Raw genomic sequence first — 24,177 nt, 5'->3', positions numbered from 1 at the left:
CTCCACCGAAACCTAAGCTGGCATCGAACCCTAACCCTACACTTGAGCCGCCCCGTCTCAGGGCCCTCACTTCAGCCCTCGAGGGAGATCACGAGACCGGAGTCGCTTCGGTCCTGGCGACGTCCCTGGAACGAACCCTAACCCTAGCTAAGGCTCTCTCCCCATGGGGACCCAATACCAAATTCTGACAACACCACGAGCCTGGGGTCCAGAAGCGGTACAGGCTCACTCGACAAGGCACCAGGAAGCTCACCATTTTGTTTCCCAGGCCGGGCTGCATCTGCCCAAGAGGATTCCGGAGGCCTTCCCGACCAGGGGCCCATCGACATGGGTGGCCTTAGCAGCTAAACACTGATCCTGACCGGCACCCTCCCTTGTGCCTCCACTCACCCCTTGGGGGAGAACACTGCCCTGCTGTAGGTTCGGCGCCTGGAGCCTCCTGGGGCCTAACCCTAACCCTACCCCTAATCGGGACCCTCCACCAAAGCAGGTCTCGAACCCTTACCCAACACTTGAGCCACCCTGTGGCATGTCCCTCACTTCAGTCCTCGAAGTAAATCACGATACCGGAGTCGCTTCGGCCCTGGCGACGTCCCTGGACCGAACCCTAACCCTAGCTAAGGCTCTCTCCTCATGGGGACCCAATTCCAAGGTCGGACAGCATCACGCGCCTGGTGTCCAGAAGCGGCCCAGGCTCACACGGCATGGAACCTGGAAGCTCACCATGTCATTTCCCAACCCCGGCTGCAGCTGCCGAGAGGATTCCTGAGACCTCCCCGACCAGGGCCCCATCGACTTTTGTGGCCTTGGAAGCCAAAGACTGATCCTGACCGGCACCCTCCCTTGTGCCCTCAACTCAGCCCTTCAGGGAGACCACTGCCCTGCTGTGGGTTTGGCGCCAGGAGCCTCCTGGGACATAACCCTAACCCTAACCCCAAAATGGGACCCTCCACCAAAACCAAATCTGGCCTCAAACCCTAACCCTACATTTGAGCCGCCCCATAGTATGGGCCCTCACATCAGCACTTGAGGGAGATCACGAGAGTGGAGTCACTTGGACCCTGGTGATGTCCCTGGACTTAACCCTAACCCTAGCTAAGGCTCTCTCCCCATGGGGACCTAATACCAAAGTCTGACAACACCACACGCCTGTAGTCCAGAAGCGGTGCAGGCTCCCTTGGCATGGAACCTGGAAGCTCACCATGTCATTTCGCATGCCCGGCTGCAGCTTCCATGAGGATTCCTGAGGTCTCCCTAACCACGGGCCCATCGAAGTGTGTGGCCTTGGCAGCAACAGACTGATCATGACCAGCACCCTCCTTATTGCCCTCAACTCAGCCCTTCGGGGAGACCTCTGTCCTGCTGTAGATTCAGAGCCTGGAGCCTCATAGGACCTAACCCTAACCCTACCTAAAACAGGTACCTCCACCAAAACCAAAGCCAGCCTCAAACCCTAACCCTACACTTGAGCTTCCACATTGCATGGGCCCTAATTTCAGCCCTTGCGGGACATCACAAGACTGGAATCTTTCAGCTCCGGCGACGTCCCTGGACCGAACCCTAACCCTAACCCTAGCTAAGACTCTCTCCCCATGGGACCCAATACCAAAGTCTGACAACACCACGCACCTGGTTTCCAGAAGCGGTATAGGCTCACTCATCAAGGAACCTGGAACCTCACCATGTCGTTTCCCAGGCCCGGCTGCAGGTGCCCGAGAGGATTCCTGAGGCCTCTCTGACCAGGGGCCCATCGACGTGTGTGGCCTTGGCAGCCAAAGACAGATCCTGACCAGCACCCACCCTTTTGCACTCAACTCAGCCCTTCGGGGAGACCACTGCCCTGCTGTGTGTTTGGCGCCTGGAGCCTCCTGGTACCTAAACCTAACCCTATCCCGAATCAGGACTCTCCACCGAAACCTAAGCTGGCATCGAACACTAACCCTACACTTGAGCCGCCCCGTCTCAGGGCCCTCACTTCAGCCCTCGAGGGAGATCACGAGACCGGAGTCGCTTCAGTCCTGGCGACGTCCCTGGAACGAACCCTAACCCTAGCTAAGGCTCTCTCCCCATGGGGACCCAATACCAAAGTATGACAACACCACGCACCTGGGGTCCAGAAGCGGTGCAGGCTCACTCGGCATGGAACCTGGAAGCTCACCATGTCATTTCCAGGCCCAGCCGCCGCTGCCCGAGAGGATTCCTGAGGCCACCCTGTCCAGGGGCCCTTTGAGTTGTGTGGCCTTGTCAGCCAAAGACTGATCCTGACCAGCACCCTCCCTTGGGCCCTCAAGTCAGCCCTTCGGGGAGACAACTGCCCAGTACCTGGAATCTCCTGGGTCCTATCCCTAACCCTAACCCTAAACAGAACCCTGAATATAACCCTAAACCTATCTCGAATCCTATCGCTCCCCCTGAACAATGTTTTGCATGGACCCTCTCTTCAGCCCTCAACGGAGATCACGAATCTGCAGTCACTTCAGCCTTGGTTTCCTCCCTGGACTGAAACCTGTAACTTAAGGTCTTTTCCGCATGATAACCGAATTGCAACGTCAGAAAACGGCTTGCACGCCGGGTCTTGAATCAGTGCAGAAATTCTCAGCATGTAACTTGGAATATCACAATATCATTTCCAAAGCGCGACTACACCTGCAAGAGAGGATTCCTTAGGCCTACCCCAAGTGTGGCCAATACATTTGTCTGCCCTTGGGACCCAAGACTAATCCTTTCCGGCACATTCTCTATATACTCCACTCAGACTTTAGGGAAACAAATCCTCTACTGTGGATTGAGGGCCTGGAGCCTCATGAACTAACTCTAACCCTAACCTACCCTAACCCATAAACCCCTAACCCCTACCCGAACATTAACCCCAATCTCCTAACCCTAACCTTTAACCTATATCCCGAAACCCTCACCCTAAAACCTAACCATTACCCTATCCCTAACCCTAATCCCAACCCTAACCACATCCCTAACCTTAACGTTAAATCCTATACACTAACCATGAACCCTAAACCCTACACCCTAACCCAAATCTATACCCTTACCCTCATCCTAATCCTAAACACTAACCCCAACCACTAACACCTAAATCCTAACCCCTAACACCAAACCCTAAACCCTAACACTTAACACCTGACGCTGACCATGACAATGATCTTCTAACCCTGACCATAACCCTCTATCCCTGACCTTGACCCCTAACGCTAACCCCAAAACATAATCCCTATTACCTACCGTAACCCTAACCGCTAACCCTAACCCTAACCCAACCTCATGGACCGTCCTTCATCACCAATCATGAGCTATGACCCACCTCCCCTTCTCCACTTCCACCATTTGGTAAGATGACTGGAACTGGATGAGGGACTTATAAAGCATATTAATCTGCTTCGTTAAAGACTTGTTGTGAAAAATGTAGAGATGGTTGTGAGGGCATGGCAATTCACCTGAAAAACTGCCTGAGGACAGTGTAACATATCTCAAGTTTCTCAGGACATATGTACATGGACCATGTCATTTTCCTGTAATTAGGTCAGCTGCAGGTTTCTCTTGTCAAAAAGAAAGAGGATTTTTACACAAAGGCAGATATATCAGGAGTACTGGTGCATATTTTAGAGACACGATGTTTTGAGTTCTGTGAAGGATGAGATGCACCCCTAAGTGTAGGTGCCTCAGGTGTCCTATGTGAAATGGGGCACATGCATTATATGACACAGACCTTGTGGTCACCATAATGGAAACACCAGTGAAGGAGTGGGGGAAACTTGAATCACACAGGAATAGAAGGGAATTTGAGGATAATAAGCAGGGTTTGAGGAGGTGCAGAGGGGAGGGTGCTGGGGTCAGTGAGATGCAGTTGCAGGCCATTCCTGACCAAAGCCTGAGAAGGGAGCATGAGTTCCACACGGAGCTGCTATGTGGGTTCATTCCTAGTGCACAATTCAGGGTTCCTCTCTGAAATGTCATATTTGTCAAAGTGCACCTAAGTGATCATCTAAAAGGGTTGTTGTCTCCCTGCGTTTTCTGAAGGTTCTGGATATTTATGGGTGAAAAAATGCCCTGGATATACAGGAAATTTAACTTGGTCTTAAGGACATGCTTGTCTGCCTAAGTTCTTATCCCTCAGTGAGACTAAAAGTGAAGACAGGATCTAGATCAGCTGAGTGCCTGCTTTGGGCTTCAGCCTCGGTCAACCTAGAATTCAGGGCTGGCCAGATGCCACCCCTGCTGGACCCCTGACATAACCTGACTACAGCTTTGCATCTATCTCCTTAAACTTCTCTCACAATATCCCAAGGATTTGCCTGTGTTCCTGCAGTCTCAGCCAGAATACCAATTCTCAGTGGGACCTACACAGAGCCTGAGCTGTGTTATCTGTGAAACAGGGGTAATATTTGTTTCTAAGGACATAATGAAAAGAATACATTGAATACAGAATGCATCTGCAAAATGTCTGGGAAATGTCCACTCACCCTTCTCACAGTTTCAATTAAGGTATCTCCACACAAAAATCATCAAAAAAAAGATGGTCACAGGGGCGCCTGGGTGGCGCAGTCGGTTAAGCGTCCGACTTCAGCCAGGTCACGATCTCGCGGTCTGTGAGTTCGAGCCCCGCGTCAGGCTCTGGGCTGATGGCTCAGAGCCTGGAGCCTGTTTCCGATTCTGTGTCTCCCTCTCTCTCTGCCCCTCCCCCGTTCATGCTCTGTCTCTCTCTATCCCAAAAATAAATAAACGTTGAAAAAAAATTAAAAAAAAAAAAGATGGTCACAGAAGTTCATTAAACTAAAACTGTTAACACCTCAGCCCAGGGACTGGGAATCGCCACTTCAAACAATAAGACAAAGACACGCTTATTCTATTAAAATTCAGGCCCTACCAGACAAAGAAAGAAAAAGATAATTACGAGAATGTGTATATCAGAGTTCTACATCTGAGATCTGAAGACAATCATATTCCATTACATATAGACTCGCAGATGCATCCACACACTAAACTGTTCATATGAGGCCACAGATTAACTACTGAAGAGGGAATGCGTGTAGGAAAACATAAGACCATAGGGAAATAACCCCAAATCTCGTATATCTCACTGCCTTATACAACTATTTTGAAATTTGAAGAGGACTGTGTGAGGTGACAGAGTATGGTGATTATATATCTTAAAAATGGGTCAGATCTGCCTGCATGCTTTCTCTGCCCACCCTGTGCTCTCCACTTTGTCCTTCTTGGTATCCCTTAACACTACTTTCACTGTTATGTCTCTGTTTCAGTGTCTGCTTCTAGGAGGACCTACTCTCACCCCTCCCCCCCATCGAATGCACACAGTGCGGTTCCTGTACATACAGGTAACTAGCAGAAAGTGCGGTGATGGAGGATAGTAGCAAGATCGCCCTTTTTGCAAAGAAGACCGAGAGAGTTTTCTGGGGTTATGGTAACTTCCTATATCTAGATGCATGGGATGCTTGTGCTCATTTATTTTAGAAATATTCACTGTCTCCTGGTACTTGGGGTAAGATAGACAAGTACCTGACCCTAGCATATGGCTGATTTCTAATGGTGGGTAAGGATCAGGGACCAGCAGTGACTGTGGGAGATGAGTGAGGAGGCCACACATGGAGTCAGATCCTCACCCAGGGTGCCATGTCTCCACAGACAGAAACCTTGTGCAGGAGGCCTCTGAGGATCACATATTTCTTGATCAATCCTGTGAATTGCATAATCCTCCTCCAGATTTCTCACTGAGGGATGCACAGGGCAGAGGCCAGCAGCTGGAGGACACCCTGATCATGGCTGGAGAGGAACAGTGGGCCTGGGGGATTGAGTCAGAGAAAGGGAAAGGCAGAAGGTAGCGACGAGGAGTTTGAGAGATAAAGGGAAGAGGAGAGAAGGGAATGTTTTCTACTGACTCACCCACATTTCTGTGTGAACAAAAGGAGATTCTTGTCTCCCAGGGAAGGGAAGATGGCTGGCAAAAAGACAGAGTGACATTCTCAGCTCAAGTACTCAGGATATCTGCCTTGCTTTTGAATACCTAACACAGGAAGCCTGTGCATTCTGTCATAAGTGGAACTGCAGGTCATACCATTTAGTGAAAATTAAAGTGATGATGAAGACCTCATCATTAAAGTAGTACAACAAAAGTATGTGGACATACATAGAGATACAATAGAAGCAAAAGTCCAAAGGTAGAGCGAATGTAATACTTATGGGAATATAGACTATCGGAAAAGGAGATACCCCAATGCAGGCTTTCAGACACCTGGGCAATATCTGAAAACATGAAAAAAAAAAGTAGTCCTTACTTCAAAAGTAACATTAGAATTAGACACAAAGGGATCATGATGGAAGGTTTAGGGAGAAACCATATCATTTCATGGTGCTGTACCCATGGTCCTGTACCCTCATGTCTCATCAAATTATACTCTTTAACTTGAGGCTATTTCTTATATGTAATTATACCTCATTAAAGAGAGTTTCAAAACATAAAATAATAGAAGCAAATGTGGTAAAGTTCCTTTCTAATCCTGAAGTGCATGTGTGATATGAGTCTGTCTGCCCATGTCTCAACAATCCAAAAGAACAAGACATTTAAAAAATTATTAATAGCAGAGTAAGAGGACCCTGAGCTCACCCTGTCCCGTGTTTTCAATGACATAATATCCACATCCAAGTCTGTGAACCAGAGAGCGATCCAAAGACTGGCAGAACAAACTCCACACCTAAATAGAGAGAAGCTGCATCAGAAAGGTTAGAAAGGTCAGAAAGGTGGAGGCTGGCTGCCTGCAGAATGGGCAGAGAAAGTGAGCCCTCACGCCAGGGAGCTGAGACAGGGAAGACTAATCTCTATAACATTTGGCATTAAAACCTAGGGGGCTGAATTCCCTTGAGTTTAGATCCTGGAGCTTTGGAGGTCAGCTGACCCAACACTGGGTGATTCAGGAGGATGAGTGATAGCCAGGTCCCAGCCTGTGTAGAGAGACAATGTAAACATGGCATTTTACACAATGTGGAGGCAACAGGAGACAGATCTACTCATGCTGATTCCTGAGTGTGTTGGAGGACTTCTCCAACAATGAGGGAGCTCACACCCACCATTCTTCTCCCCCAGCCTCCCAGAATAAGCATAGAAGCACCCACCAGAGGGTGAGGCTGCACAGACACTTGCTACCTAACCCGTTAGCAGTGCGCCAGTCCCAAGGGTTCACTGGGGGACTCATGACACCAAGCCTGCTGGTCTCAGGGCAAACATTCTTTTTTTTTTTTTAATTTTTTTTTTCAACGTTTATTTATTTTGGGGACAGACAGAGACAGAGCATGAACGGGGGAGGGGCAGAGAGAGAGGGAGACACAGAATCGGAAACAGGCTCCAGGCTCCGAGCCATCAGCCCAGAGCCTGATGCGGGGCTCGAACTCACGGGCCGCGAGATCGTGACCTGGCTGAAGTTGGACGCTTAACCGACTGCACCACCCAGGCGCCCCAGGGCAAACATTCTTAAAACCAAAAGGGCACACTGCCTGAAAAGTTGCATGCATAGCTACCACAGCATGCTGTGTACATCTGCACCTCACCCAGCCAGGCACCCTCATCTGTCTCACCCAGCCACATGTCCCCAAGCACAGACATGCTCTGTGCGTATCCTCAAGCCCCTAGTTTCCACCGCTGGTCCACAGTCCCCAACCACCAAAGGACATCAGGAAATCTAGCATAGGACTAGTAGCCCTGTGCAATTTTGCTAACACTCCTGCCCTGCTCCCAAGTTACCCAGCGGGCATAACACCCCACAGCTGGCCTGCCTGGGTCCCACTAACACCACTGAGAGCAAGCACAGCCCACAACAGGCACGCAATCAGTGCAGACACCTGCACTGAAAGGAAAAGTAACCCAGACACAACAGCAGGAAGTGAGCAATACCCATACGATATCCTCCTGAAGGTCCAGTTCCTATAAATGGAGACATTCACTACTGAGGTCTCTAGGACCTCTTCTTCATAACGTTATTAGTTTCAAGAGCAGAAGGCACAGATGACTTTCTTAACACAGAGAAATAGAGCCAGAGAGACAAACAAAATGGACACACAGAGATGTTTATCCACAATGAAGTCCTAGTCAGAGCCATAGCCAGAGATCTAAGCCAAAGAGATATAAGTAACATACCTGATACAGAATTTAAAGCAATGATCACAAGGATACTCATTAGAGTTGTGAAATGAGTAGAAGAGTGAGACCCCTGACTAGAGACAAGAAATAATACAGTAGACATTGAGTACACAATAAAGGAGAAACAGGCTTGCTAGAACGAACAGAGGGATGGAAGAAGCAAACCAACAAACCAGTGACCTCGGAGACTGAGTAATGGAAATTAATCACACTGAACCAAAAAGAAAGAACAGAATTCTGCAACGTGAGATGAGACTAAGTGAACTCAGTGACTACAGCAAACATAATAATATTCATATTGTAGGAGTCCCGGAAGAAAGAGAAAAGGGGGCAGAAAATTTATTTGTGGAAACAATAGCTGAAAACTTCTGTAATTCGGCTAGGGAAGCAAACATCCACATCTGGGAGACTAGAGAATTCACATCAAAATCAACAAAATCAGGCCAACACCCAGACATATTGTAAGCAAACTTGCAAATTACAGTGACAATATAGAAAAACTCTTAAAAGCAGCAAGACAAAGAGACCCTCACTTAGAAGGGAAGACCCATAAGGCTAGCTACCACATTTCTGAACAGAAACTTGGCAAGCCAGAAGCGAGTGACATCACATATTCAAAGTACTGAATGGAAAAATCAGCAGCCAAGAATACTCTATCCAGCAAGGCTATCATTCAGAATGGAAGGAGACACAGAGTTTCCCAAACAAAAACTAAAGGTGTTTGTACCACTAAACCAGTCCTGCAAGAAATATTAGAGGAACTCTGAGTGGAAAGGAAAGACCAAAAGTGACAGTATAGAGGTAAAAGACACAAATAAAGTAAAACATGAATATTTCTGTAAAAAATCAGTTAAGGAACTCAGAGAAATGGATTTGAAATATAATAACATCTACCAAAAACCTAGCGAGGAGAAAATAATGGGTGCAAAGGTAAATGACCATCAGCTTAATACAAACTGCTAAATGCAGAAGAGGTTATATAAACACCCAGCAGTAACCATATATCAAAAAACAGTCACAAATATGCTAAGAATAAAGATAAAGAAATTAAAATACATCACTAAAGAAAATAAGCAAAACATGAAAGACAGACAAGAAAGGATTGGAGAAAATCATTACAAACCACAAGAAAACAGGTAAAAAAAATGGCAATACATACATACATATCAATCATTTCTTTGAAGGTAAATGGAATGAATACTCCAATCTAGAGACGTAGGGTGTAAGAACGGATGAAAAACCAAAAGCTGGAGTAGCAATACTGTATCAGAAAAAAAACACTTTAAAAAAAAGTACGTAACAAGAGACAGAGGAGGACACTATATACCAGTAAAGGGTACAATCCAAAAAGAAGCTATAACAACTGTAAATATATCCCACAATTAAGTGGGATTTATTCCCAAGCTGCAAGTGTGGTTCAATATTTTCAAATCAATCAATGTGATACAATATATCAACAGGAGAAAGGATAAGAACCATCTGATCGGGGCACCTGGGTGGCTCAAACCTTTAACAGTCCGACATCAGCTCAGGTCATGACCCCATGATTCATGAGTTCAAGTCCCACATCGGACTCTGTGCTGAAAGCTCAGAACCAAGAGCCTCCATCGAACTCTGTGTCTCCCACTCTCTCTCTGCCCCTCCCCTGATCATGCTCTGTCTCTCAAAATTAATGAACGTTAAAAGAAAAGAACCATACGGTCATTTCAATACATGAAGAAAAAGCATTTGACATAGTACAACATCCATTCATGATTATAACCCCCTAAAGTAGGTTTACAGGGAACATACATCAATGTAATAAAGGTTTTCTATGAAAACCCCGCAACTATAATCAACCTTAATGGAGAAAATCTGAGAGCTCTTCCTATAAGGTCAGGAAGAAGACAAGGATGTTTACTCTTGCCACTTTTAATAAACATAGTACTGGAAGTCCAAGCCACAGCCAGCAGATAAATGAAACGAAAAGAAATGAAACAAAACAAAGTAAAGTAAAGTAAAATTAAATTAAATTGGGGCGCCTGGGTGGCGCAGTCGGTTAAGCGTCCGACTTCAGCCAGGTCACGATCTCTCAGTCTGTGAGTTCGAGCCCTGCGTCAGGCTCTGGGCTGATGGCTCAGAGCCTGGAGCCTGTTTCCGATTCTGTGTCTCCCTCTCTCTCTGCCCCTCCCCCGTTCATGCTCTGTCTCTCTCTGTCCCAAAAATAAATAAACGTTGAAAAAAAAATTTTTTTTAAATAAATTAAATTTAATTTAAATTTAATTAAATTAAATTAAAACAAATCTAAATCTGGAAGAAGTGAAACCTTCACATTTTGCAGATTACATGACACTATATGTAGAAAACCCTAAAGAGTCCACCCAATAACTGCTAGAACTGATAAATGAATTCAGCAATGTCACAGGAAACAAAATCATTGTACAGAAATCTGTTGCATTTCTAGACAACAATAATGAAGCAGTAGAAAGAGAAATTAAGAAAACAGTCGCATTTACAGTTGTACACAAAATAATAAGATACCTACGAATAAATCTAACCAAAGTGGTGAACGACCTATACTCTGAAAACTATAAAATAGTGATGAAAGAAATACAAGATGACACAAAGAAATGGAAGGATATTCCATACTCATGGATCAGAAGTACAAATTTCATGAAAATGTCTATACTTTCCAAAGCAATTGGCACAATTAATGCAATCGCCATCAAAATAGCAACAACATTTTTCATAGAACTAGAACAGTCCTAAAATTTGTACGGAACCACAAAAGACCCCAATCTTCAGAGTGAACAACCTTTATGTGAAGTGATAATTATGGATGGCATTATGCCTCTGGATCTTCTGCTCCAAAACACAGTAACTCTGGCCTAAGCATCTGAACAAACATTAGACATATCCCAACCAAGGATCATTCTACAAAATACATTCTACAAACGTACCCTCAAAACTTTGCACCTTATGAAAAATATGGAAAAATCTAAAAATTGTCATGGCCAAGTGGAGCCTAGGGAGACAGGATGACTGTAATGTGCCAGCTGGGATAAGTCTGGGACAGAAGAGGTTAAAACCAAAGCAATCTGAATACAAATATAAACTTTAGTTAATACTACCATATCTCTTCAGGATATTGATTGTGAACATGTATCAACTCATAGGACATCAACAGTCAGAAAACAGTCTGATGTATACGGAGAGTCAGTACTATCTTCCCAATTTTTTTGGTAACTAGAAGCCTATCACAAATGAAAAGATTATTAGTAATCATGGTTTTATGTTTTCAACACATAATATTTTATGACTAGTTCCAGTATTAGTTACTAGTGATGGACATGTACCTATTCTTGTTGTTCTTAATATTATTTAATTTAAAAAATAGAATTCATGGTGCAGAAAACTGAATGCGTGATACAATTCATAGAAACATCTATTTTACATATTTTAAGATAATAACATATGTATATACCACTGTATTATGTGATATGTAAATTAAGTGTTTTTCTGATCTTGAACGAGCATGTCATTGAATGGCTTTCCATAAAGGTGGTCATCCTAGATAATGAATGATACTCAGATTTTACAGAATGTACTTCACATCATGCCTGAATGTTGTCAAAAAAAAAATGTACACACAGATAGATCATTGTGACTGGCTCACTTATTGTAAAGAATCCTTGCTTTAATATTTTCACGCATATTTTTAGCAGGAAATCAAGAGAATGAAATATTTCCGAATCAAAGAGATATTCAAAGGCTGGAAGAACGATAGGGTGTTCAAGAGGTTTCAGAAGGAAAAGATGTGACCATGAAGTGGCAGTCACAGGCAAGCAGCCTTCTCTGGTCCACTTTGACAGGTTTTCATGAGGGGATGTCCATCACAGCATGTGATCTGCAAAAGGGTAAGACCCAGAAGTACAAGAGGGAAAGACAACGCTTTAGGAAGAGGAAGAGGTGACTTGGAAAGGGTGCTTCTGTGCCTAAGTGATGGCTCAGCAACCTGGCTGGGGGTCCCTGGGTCAAAGATTTCAAAAGGCCAGCAGTAACCTAGACTCACAAAGACCTTAGTAACATAGATCAAAGTAGCTTAGAGCCACAAAGATCTTAGAGCCACAGAGTTGATCTTCATCTATGATTAGGAGATGGTCACAGTTTCATAGGATATGATCATCGGGACAGCAGTAGATGGCTAACATATTATTTAGGGCTATATTTTTAATAAAAAATGGATGTGTAAAAATTTGGGTTTCGAATGTTAAGAAAACCCACAGGACCATCATGGAGTTACTTACGTAAAGGCCCCATGTCACTAAAGCTAATTTCATCCCTGCAGGAATGTAACCTTTAACCAGTCAGCAAAGAATTTCCTAGTCAGTGCTGGAAATTTAACTGATAGATCCCTGCCATTCCCCTCAAGGAGGCAATCTTTCCTAAATAAGGTATTCCATGCCACTAAATTTGTTTTAAGTTTATTTATTTTCAGAGAGACAGAAAGAGAGCACATGCAAGGGAGGGACAGGAATAGAGGGAGAGAGAGAATCCCACGACCATGAGGTCATGATCTGAGCCAGGATCAAGAGTCAGACACTTAACCAAGCCATCCAGGTACCCCGAGAATGTGGAGTTTCAAAATTTAGCAGGCTTGGCTGGGATACAGCCCTGAGGGCACTGGCCTACTCCTTGAGAGAAGGCAGCAAACTACTTGCAGGCAGATGGCATGGAAACAGTGATTTGTGCATCGCCTGGTGCACACAGTGGGGAGATTATACACTATCACGGAGAGCATCCCTGAGAGGCAGTGTTCACAACAAGGGGACAAAGGAGCTAGGACAGAGGAGCTGGGTGGTGCCATTTTCCTCCTCTTCCCCAGCATAAACACAGAGCCATCTGCTGGAAACAAGGTCATCTCCACACTGGCTGCCTAAGCTGCTTACACAAACCCCACCATCCTGTGCTCTGGTGAGACTGGCCTTCTAGGTCAATCAGGCTTGCCTCAGTCCCAATGGAGGTGTCCCCTTCCCCAGAAGACCAGCGGAAGCCCATGACCATCTCTCTTGACCAGACAGTTCTGCAGAGCTTCACTTCAAGTAGCAGTCGTTTCAAGTCTCATTTAAGAAGCAGATCGGAGCTGACCTAGACAAAACTCAGCACATTCTGGCCAAGGACCATACATTGTCCATACAAGTGGCCTGAAGGATAGTGCAGCCATAACACAAAACAGTGCATGCAACACACACCACAGACACTCCCTGGTGTGCCAGGTCCTGGACACTAGATGACCTCCTCTTCATAAACCCATTCTTCTCACAGGCAGGTAGCATAATGAGCTTTTGTAACACAGAGAAGGCAAATAGCCAAAACGCCAAGAGAAGAGGAATGCATCCCAAATGAAAGAGCAAGATAAGGTCATGGCCAGAGAAATGGAAGGAACACTTCCAAACTCACTCTATGAGGCCAGCATGGCCTTGAGTCCAAACTGGACAAAAACCCCACTAAAAATGAAAACTACAGACCAATTTCCCTGGTGAACCTGGATGCAAAAATTCTCAACAAAAATTATCAAATGGGACTCAACAATACATAATAATAATTATTCACCACAATGAATTGGATTTATTCCTGGGATGCACAACCGATTCAATATCTGCAAATCAACTGATGCGATACATCACAATGATCAAAGAAAGGATAACAGCCACATGATCCTCTCAATAGATGCAGAAAAAGCATTTGACAAAATGCAGCATCCTTTCTTGATGAAAAAAAAAAAACTCATGAAAGGAGGGATAGAAGGATTTTGCCTCAATATCAGTATGTGCAGATAGAAAGTTCCACAGCTAATATCATCTTCAATGAGGAAAAACTGAGAGCTTTCCCCCTCTGGTCAGGAACACAACTGGGATGTCCACTCTCACCACTGTTATTCAACAAACTGTTGGAAGTCCTAGCCTCAGCAATAAGACAACAAAAAGAAATACAAGGTGTCCAAATTGGCAAGGAGGGGTCAAACTTTCCCTCTTCGCAGACATGATACTTTCCATGGAAAATCCAAAAGACTCCACCAAAAAACTGCTAGGACTGATACAGGAATTCAGGAAAGTATCAGAATATAAAATCAATATACACAAGTTTATTGCATTTCTATACACCAATAATGAGTCAGCAGAGAGAAATCAAGGATTTCTGATGTATTTTACAACTGCACTGAAAACCATAAAATACCCAGAGATAAACCTAACCAAAGAGGTAAAAGATCAGTACACTTAAAACAATAGAGGGGCTCTGGGTGGCTCAGTCAGTTAAGCGCTGACTTCGGCTCAGGTCATGATCCCGCATTTGTGGGTTCAAGTCCCATGATGGGCTCTGCGCTGACAGCTTGGACCCTGGAGCCTGTTTCAGAGTCTGTGTCTCCCTCTCTCTCTCTTTCTGCCCCTCCCCTGCTCATGCACTCTCTCTTTCTCTCTCTCTCTCTCTCTCAAAAAAAAAACACGCATTAAAAAAATAAAGGAACAAACCATACAACGTCTATGAAAGAAATTGAAGAAACACAAAGAAATAGAAAAGCATTCCATGCTCATGGATTAGAAGAACAAATATTGCTAAAATGCCAATACTACCCAAAGCAATCGACACATTCAATGCAATCCCTATCAAAATAACACCAGCATTCTTCACAGAGCTAGAACAAACAACCCTAAAATTTGTAAGGAGCCAGAAAAGACCCCAAATAGACAAAGTCATGTTGAAAAAGAAAACAAAGCTGGAGACATTACAATTCTGGACTTTATGGTGTATTAGAAAGCCACAATCATCAAGACAGTATGGTACAGGCACATAAACGGACACAGACATCAATGGAATGAAATAGGGAACCCATAAATGGACCCTCAAACATATGGCCGAGTAATCTTTGACAACGCAGGAAAGAATATCCAATGGAAAAAAAGAGTCTCTTCAGAAAATGGCACTGGGAAAACTGGACAGTGAGAAGAATGAACCTGGACACTCTTCTTAAACCACACACACACACACACGCTCACACACACACATTTCAAAATGGATGAAAGATATAAATGTAAGACAGGAACCATCAAAATCCTAGAGAAGAAAACAGGCAATCTACCTCCTTGATCCTGGCCGCAGCAACTTCTTGCTTGTCATGTCTCCAGAAGCAAGGGCAATAAAAACCAAAATGAACTATTCGGTCCTCAAGATAAAAAGCTTCTGCACAGCAGAGGACACAATCAGCAAAACTAAAAGGCAACTGAATTGAATGGGAGAAGATATTTGCAGGTGACATATCAGATAAAGGGTTAGTATCCAAAATTATAAAGAACTTATCACACTCAACACCCAAAAACCAAATAACCCAGTGAAGAAATGGGCAAAAGACATGAAGAGACACTTTAACAAAGATGACATCCAGATTGGTCACATGAAAAGATGCTCAATCTCACTCGTCATCACTGAAATACAAATCGAAACCACAATGAGATATCCCCTAACACCTATCAGAATGGCTAAAGTTAACATCTCAGGAAACGGCAGATGTTGGCAAGGATTCAGGGAAAGAGAACCCTTTTGCAATGCTAGTGCAAAATGCTCCAATCAAAAGACATTGGATAGGGTGTCAGAATGGACAAACAAAACAAAACAAACAAACAAACAAAAAGAAGACCTATCTAGATGCTGCCTACAAAGCCTTATTTGGACTTAAGTCACCTGCAGATTTAAAGTGAGGGAATGAAGAAACATTTATCATGCCAATAATGTCAAAAGAAAGCCAGTAGCAATACTTATATCAGGCAAAATAAACTTTAAAACCGAGACTGTATTTTGGTACCCTTTTGTTAAATACCTAATAGTGACATTGCATGCACCCAATATTTATAGCAGAATTATCAACAGTAGCCAAACTATGGAGAAAGCCCAAGTATCCGTCAACTGATGAAGGTATAAAGAAGTTGTGGTGTGTGTGTGTGTACGTATGTATACGCACATGTACATATGTACATATGTGTATGTCCATATATACATACATACGCATATACAATGAAATATAACTCAGCTTCAATAAGAATGAAATCTTGCCATTTGCAATGATGTGGAAGGAGCTAGAATGTATTATGCTAAGTGGAATATGTCAATCAGAGAAAGACAAATATATGATCTCACTCATGTGGAATTTAAGAAACAAAACAGATGAAAACATGGGAAGGGGGCAGGAAAAAAGAAGAGTGGTAACAAACCACATGCATCTCTTAATGTTAGAGAAAAAACTGAAGGTTGATGGAGGGAGATGGGTCAGCGCTAGGCTAGATGGGAGACGAGTATTAAGGAGAGCACTTGTGATGAGCACTGGGTGTTGTATGTAAGGTATGAATCACCGAATTCTACTCCTGAATCTGAGAATGCACTGTATGTCAACTAAGACTTAAATTAAAAAAAAAAATAAATAAAGCTATAACAAGGCATGAAGACGGACACTATCTCATACTAAAGGGGACAGCTAAACAAGAATATCCAATGATTGTAAATTTTGATGCATCTAACATGCGATCACCAAGTATACAAAACATTTAACAACAACCATAAAGGAACTCATTTATAATAATATAACGATAGTAGAGGACTTTAACACATCACTCACATCAATGGACAGAACCTGTAAACAGAAAATCAACAAGGAAATAATCAATTTGAATGACACACAGGACCAGATGGGTTTAACAGATATATTCCGAACACTCCATACTAAAATGGCAGAGTACACATTCTTTTCAAGCGCACATGGGGCATTCTCCAGAAATGATCACATTCTAGGTCACAAATCAGGCCTCAAGAGGTACCCAAAGACAGAGATCAGACCAAGCATCTTTTCTGACCACAAACTAGGAAACTTGAAGTCAACCACAAAAAAGGGGGGGCGGGAAGGCCACAAATAAAGGGAGGTTAAATAACATGCTACTAAATGAATGGGTCAAACAGGAAATCAATGAGAAAATACACTGAAACAAATGAAAATGAAAATGAAAATACACTGGTAAAAACCTTTGGAATGCGGCAAAAGCAGTCTACGATGGAAGTATATAGCAATACAAGCCTACCTTAAAGAGCAAGAAAAATCTCAAACAATCCTGACTTACAACTAAAGGAATGAGAAAAAGAACAGCAGAAGGAAGGAAATAATAGAGATTAAGGCAGAAATAAGGAATATAGAAACCAAAAAGACACTAGACCAAATCAATGAAACCAGGGGCTGGTTCTCTGAAAGCAGTAATCAACTTGAAAACCTCCTAGTCAGACTTTTCACGAAGAAGACAGAAAGGACTCAAATAAATTAAATCACAAATAAGAAAGGAGAAAATACAGTCAACACTACAAAAATATAATTAGAAGATAATATTATGAAAAACTATATGCAACAAATTGAACACTCTGAGAAAAATGGACACATTCCTAGAAACACACAAACTACCAAAACTGAAACAGGAAGGTATCTAAAATCTGAAAACAGAAAGCAATCAAATCAGTAATTAAAAAAAAAATCTCCTCCCAACACAAGAGTTCAGGGCCAGATGGCTTCATTGATGAATTCTACCATACATTTAAGGAAGAGGTAATATGTATTCTCCTCGAATTATTACAAAAAATAAAAAAGAAGGAAAACTTACAAATTCATCTTATGAGGCCATCATTACCCTGCTCCAAAACCAGATGAAGCATCCACTAAAACCTAAAACTGCAGCGGCACCTGTGTGACTCGGTCGGTTTACTGTCCAACTCTTAATTTCAGATTAGGACATTATCTTGCGGTGCATGGGCTCGAGTCCCATGTTGGACCCTGCCATGACAGTGTGGGGCATGGCCAGGATTCTCTCTCTCCCTCTCTGCCCCTCCCTCACTTTTATGTACTCTATCTAAGGAAAGAAATAAACATTTTAAAAATGTTAAAAAAATTTTAAATAAAACTGCATACCAATAGCCTGATGATTATGTATGCCGAAATTCTCATTAAATACCTTGAAATTAAAGTCAACAATACATTAATAGAATCATTTACCATAATCAAGTGGGATATATTCCTGGGCTGCAAGGGTGGTTCCACATTCACAGATCAATCAACATGATGCACCACAGTAATAGAAGAAAGGATAAGAACAATATGATGCTTTCTGCAGATGCAGGAAAAGCATTTGACAAAATGTCACATCCATTCTTGATAAAAACCCTCAGCAAAGTACATTGAGACTCAACCTACCTGTACATAATAAAGGTCATCTAGGAAAAACCCACAGCTAATCTCATCCTCAATGGGGAAAATGGGAAGTTTTTCCTCCAAGGTCAGGGACAAGACAGGGAGGACCCCTCTCACCACTGCTATTCCTCATAGTACGGAAAACCCTAACCACAGCACTGAGACAACAAAAAGAAATAAGAGGCATCCAAATAGACAAGGAAGAAGTAGTACTTTCGCTATTTGGAACTGACATGATGCTCTCTATAAAAAACATGAAAGAAAGACTCCCTTAAAAATTGATAGAATTGATATATGAATTCGACAAGTCACAATATATAGAAATCAAGGTACATAAATGTATTGCATTTCTATAGATGAATAATGAATTAACAGAAAGAGAAAGTAAGGGATCAATCCCATTGACAGCTTCACAAATACCTCAAGGTACCAGGAATATACCTAACCAAAGAGGTGAAAGACCTGTACTCTAAAGGGTATGAAACACTGATGAAAGAAATGGAAGAGGACACAAAGAAAAGGAAATACATTTCATGTTCATGGATGGGAAGCACAAAATACTGTTAAAATGTCTACACTCCTCGAAACAATCTACACATGTAATGAAATCCCTATCACACTAACAAAAACATTTGTCACAGAACTAGAACAAATAATCCCAAAATTTGTATGGAATGACAAAAGTCCCCAATAGCTAAAACAAACTTGAAGAAGAAAAGCAAAGCTGGAGATATCACAATTCCAGACTTTAGGTTATATTACAAAGCTGTACTGATCAGAACAGTATGGTACTGGCAAAACAACAACAACAAAACACAGACTCAGTGATCAATAGAATGGAAACCCAGAAATGAACTCACACCTATATGGTCAATAAATTCTCAACAAAGCAGGAAAGAATATCCAATGGAAAAAAGAGATAGTCTTGGGACACATGGATGGCTCATTCACCAAAGCATGTGATTGTGGATTCAGCTCAGGTCATGATCTCAGGGCAGTGCAGAGCATGCGTGGGATTCTCTGTCCCCATTTCTCTCTGCCCCTCTTCTGCATACTCTCTCTCTCTCTCAAAAATAAATACATAAACTTAAAAAAAAGTCTCCTCAACATATGGTTTTGGAAAAACTGGACAGCAACCTGCAAAATAAAACAAAAACAACGGACCACTTTCTTACAACATACACAAAAATAAATCCAACATGGATAAAGACCTATAGGTGAAACCTGAAACCATAAAAATCCCAGAGGGTAACACGGGTAGTATCTTATTTGACATTGCCTGTGCAAACGTCTTTGTAGATATATTTCCTGAGGTAAGGGAAACACAAGCAAAAATAATGGGACTTTGTAAAAGTAAAAAGCTTCCGTCACCAAGGAAATAATCAACAAATCTAAAACACCTAGAGAATGATATTTGCAAACGACATCTGATAAAGGGTTAGTGTCCAAAATATATAAAGTTATACAGCACCCAAAAAATGAGAAATCCAATTAAAAATGGGCAGAAGACACGAATAGACATTTTCCCAAGGAAGACATACACATAGCCAAGAGACACATGGAAAGATACTCAACAATACTGATCTTCAGGGAAATACAATTCAAAAGTACAATGAGATAACACATGACATCTGTCAGAATGACGAAAATCAATGAATGATGAAACAGCAGGTGTTGCCAAGGATGTGGGGAAAGAGAAACCCTCTTGCACTGTGGGTAGGAATGCAAACTGGTGCAGCCACTCTGGAAAACATCATGGAGATTCGTCAAAAAAAAAAAAAAAAAAGAAACCTGGAAATAGAACTACCTTACGATCCAGCAATTTCACTACGAGGTATTTACACAAAGAATACAAAAATAATTATTCAAAGGGATACATGCACACTAATGTTTACAGCAGCATTTTCTACAACCGCCAAATTATGGAAACTGCCCAAGCATCCATCAACTGATGAATAAATTGAGATGTAGTATATGGAATGTAGTATTATTTAGCCGTAAAAACATGAAATCTTGTCATTTGCCACGAGGTGCATGGAGAGAGAGAATGTTATGCTGGGTGAAATAAGCCTGTCAGAGAAAGACAAATACCAGATGATTTCACTAACAAATGGAAATAAAACAAAACAAGGGGGGGGGGAGGAGACAGTGACAAACAAACAGACTCTTAACTAGGAAACAAACTGAGGGCTTCCACAGCGAGGTGGGGGAATGGGTGAAACAGCTGCTGGGGATTAAGAAGTGCACCTGGGATGAGCACCGGATGACGTGTGGAAGGGTTGCTCTACATTGTACACCTGAAACCAATATTACACTGTAGCTTTACTCACTGGAATTTAAATTAAAAGATAACATAAGGTTAATAACAGGGACCTACCAGGTTTTCTGTACTTTTCAATCACTTCACTAGGTTGGAAGAATAACCATTAAATTTTTTTTAAAGCATGTATGATGTGGGGGACAGTTTGTGCCCTTACCTCAGTCTCTGGTTCCCGCAGGACTCGGAAAGTGGGTCCCAGCTCATTCTTCTAGGAGGTCCTGAGACAAGCATTTCATGTCTTCACGTCCTAACTGAATGCAGCTCCCGATCTTCTGAATTTCTTTCAGGGTTTCTTCCCGGAAACAAGCCTGAATCTGGAACAAACCATCGACTGCATCGATGAAGTGATGTCGTGGGACCCCGCAATCCACGAGTCCTTTAGTAAAATACGTCTCGTTCAAATACTGTCCGGGAAGGGGAGGAATAAAACACGGGAACAGCCCAGAAAATGCAAGGGCCTGTGCAGCTCAGCAACCAGCTTGCCCAGGGAAGCCACCCAGCGCCCCCTCCTTAGCACTCAGTACAACGTGGCAGCTTCTCTCTGGCGACTCAGGAGATGCCAAGTTGCTGCAAAGCTCCCAAGGTCTCCCCTGGGGCAGGCGGCAGAACCCACTGGAAACGCAGCTCTGCTCTCTGTACTGAGGCAGGAGCAGAGGCCCTGAGTCCTCTGGGAGCAACAGAAGCCTTCCTGCTCTGAGATGCCCTGGGTCAGAAAAGCCGATGGTGCGCCCTCTGCTGGCCATCACTGCCCAGGCAGAGGAACCCGCCCCTCCAGGTCTGTGGTGCTCGAGCTCTCTCTGCTGGCCACCATGGGAATTCCTGCAATGTTGAAGACCCTGGCCGCTCAGCTGAGGGACCGAAGGTGCTCTGGGCAACTCAGCCTGTTCTCCACATTGGGAAGGGTTTTAGTGACAGGGCCTGGGACACAAAGAAATCTTTTCCTTCTCCTTTCTTGTGAGTGAAGAATTAAACCGAATTTATTAACGTAATGACATCATTTGTCATGCTTTAAGCAATGTTCAAAGAAAAATAGGCCGCCAATTTACACATGCTGAACAAAAGGTAACTGTGTTTACCACCAAAGTATTTAGGTTAGATAAAGAATTGACAACTTTGAGAGAGAGAGACCAGCTTCCAGCTATGGAATGAATGAGTCCTAGGGATACAAGGTACAGCCAATGGAATAGAGTCAATCCTGTAATAATACTGTTGCATGCTTTCACATGATAGTTACATTTGTGCTTAAGTACAACATAATTTATAGACATATGGAATGACTACAATGTATACCTAAAACTAATACAACAAATGTGTGAACAATATTTCAATTAAAAGTCGACATCCCTGGGGTGCCTGGGTGGCGCAGACGGTTAAGTGTCCGACTTCAGCCAGGTCACGATCTCGCAGTCCGTGAGTTCGAGCCCCGCGTCAGGCTCTGGGCTGATGGCTCAGAGCCTGGAGCCTGTTTCCGACTCTGTGTCTCCCTCTCTCTCTGCCCCTCCCCCGTTCATGCTCTGTCTCTCTCTGTCCCAAAAATAAATAAACGTTGAAAAAAAAATTTTTTTTTAAAAAGTCGACATCCTTTACGCTATCTTTAATTTCTCCTTCTTTGCCAATAAACTATCATTCCTGGGTCACTTGGGTGGCTTACTTGGTTAAGCGTCCGACTTCCACTCAGGTCATGATCTTGCAGTCCATCAGTTTGAGCCCCGTATCAGGCTGTGTCCTGACAGCTCAGAGCCTGAAGCCTGCCTCAGATTCAGTGTCTCCTGCTCTCTCCCCTCTTTCCAGCTTGGGCACTCTCAAAAAAAGAAAAAAAGAACATTAAAAATGAAAAATCATTCCTAATTTAGAATCTGTGAAATTCCATTTATACCAGATTCTCTAACATCACCATCTTGATGTTGAGAGCTTATCTAAAAAGTCACTAATAATATCTTTGATGACACATATGTTACAAGGTCAGAATGCAACTTACAGGGAGCTACACATCTTTTATGAATTCACGGTATGTATCCTTGGCTAATATTTCCAATGAAATGTGCTTTAGCGATACAGATGGATTAAATCATGTCCATCAGTCATATAGGTCAATTTCCAATAGGACCATTATGCCTTCAATTACTAATTGCCATCTCTTCAGAATTACAAGAAAGCTGGGGCAAGAAAATGTCTTTGAATTTGATGTAAGAGAAGACTATGGTGTTTTAAAGGGTTCACCTGCCTTCTGGATTCCTCAGATTGGTTGTGGAGAGGAGGATAGCAACCTATGATTTGGATGCACACCGCTAGTCCCAGAGGGAGGATGTGTACCTTATTGTCAAATATATATATATATGTGTGTGTGTGTGTATATATATATATATATATATATATATATATATTTTTTTTTTTTTTTTACCAATATTACTAGTCCACCTCTGCCAGGTCCAGACTGCAGGACCTGGAGCAACACAATGCATGATGCCTGGGTTCAGAACAAGAGGAAGGCCAGATATAGGGGGGAGGGGGGAAATCCAACAGGGCCTGCAGTGAGGGAGATGGCTCCAGGTCACTTCCCCACAGGGCAGGCTGTGGAGTTTGCCTGCCAAAGAGCAGCACACTCTCCCTCAAGACATCCCTCTCCATGACAGAACATGAGGCTGTGCCCCCACAATTCCAGGAGAAATGAGGGATACCCATCTTTTCAAATGCAATGGCCTCTGCAAAGCTTGGCCCAAGGGATGTTGGAGTCTTGGAGTCACGGAACTCTGATGCCCATGATACCAGCCCTTTCTGCCCCAGCACTCAGAGCCACTTCATACATCCCCTCTCCCCTGACCAGTCTCACCCCGTCCACCTACCTGGACCAGGTCTCTACTTTCCTCCTTGTACTTCCTCTTTGCTCTCTTTCTCCCTAACCACATCTCTGTTTTTCCTTTCACTCTCTACTTGCCCATTCTCTCTAATTACATCTCTCTCTGTTTTTCCTTTCACTCTCTACTTGCCCAATTCCCCTATCACTCACCCAGTGTCTCTCTCCTTACCTGTCTCTTCTCCACCTCTCCCCAGTCTTCAGGCTATCTGTTCTGAGCATGCAGCCCTGTCCAGGAGCACAGGGCACTGTGCTCTCTCCTGTCATGTTTTGTCCCAGGCCCTGATCACAATGGAGGAGAATCTCCAGTACAGCAGCTGCCCATATTGACATTTGCTATAGCAATGCTGGCAGCATGTGGACAGCCAGACATTTACCCTTGGTGGCCAAGCCATGACCCAAAAGCTTCTGGAGGGCTGGATGCTTCCCTAAGCTTGGAGGAAAAAGGGGCTCACTGGGTTCAGGGTCCCTGGGGCAAAGTGGATTGGATTGGCCTATGTAGAAGGAGCCATAGGCTTACACCCAACTCTCCTGGGTGGTTCGAAGGAACCTATCTCAGACCACGGACCTCTGCCCTGCCCATGCCTCAA

The 24,177-nt window shown here is 43.4% G+C and overlaps 1 long non-coding RNA gene across 2 annotated transcripts in view; it reads right to left on the bottom strand.

Annotated features, from left to right (window-relative positions):
• LOC125159027 (uncharacterized) overlaps positions 1-22,423 on the bottom strand; it is a 58,447-nt gene extending 36,024 nt beyond the window's left edge. For both annotated transcript variants that reach the window (XR_007149657.1, XR_007149656.1), the window contains exons 1-2: positions 22,385-22,423; positions 20,891-21,047 (exon numbers count right to left, since the gene is read on the bottom strand). This is a non-coding gene — a long non-coding RNA (uncharacterized LOC125159027). The remainder of the gene's footprint in view (positions 1-20,890; positions 21,048-22,384) is intronic.
• Between the last annotated feature and the right edge of the window lie 1,754 nt (positions 22,424-24,177).

This window comes from Prionailurus viverrinus, unplaced genomic scaffold (assembly GCF_022837055.1).
Source record: "Prionailurus viverrinus isolate Anna unplaced genomic scaffold, UM_Priviv_1.0 scaffold_40, whole genome shotgun sequence".
NCBI classification, from domain to species: Eukaryota; Metazoa; Chordata; class Mammalia; order Carnivora; family Felidae; genus Prionailurus; species Prionailurus viverrinus.
This window is presented reverse-complemented; position numbering and strand designations above follow the sequence as displayed.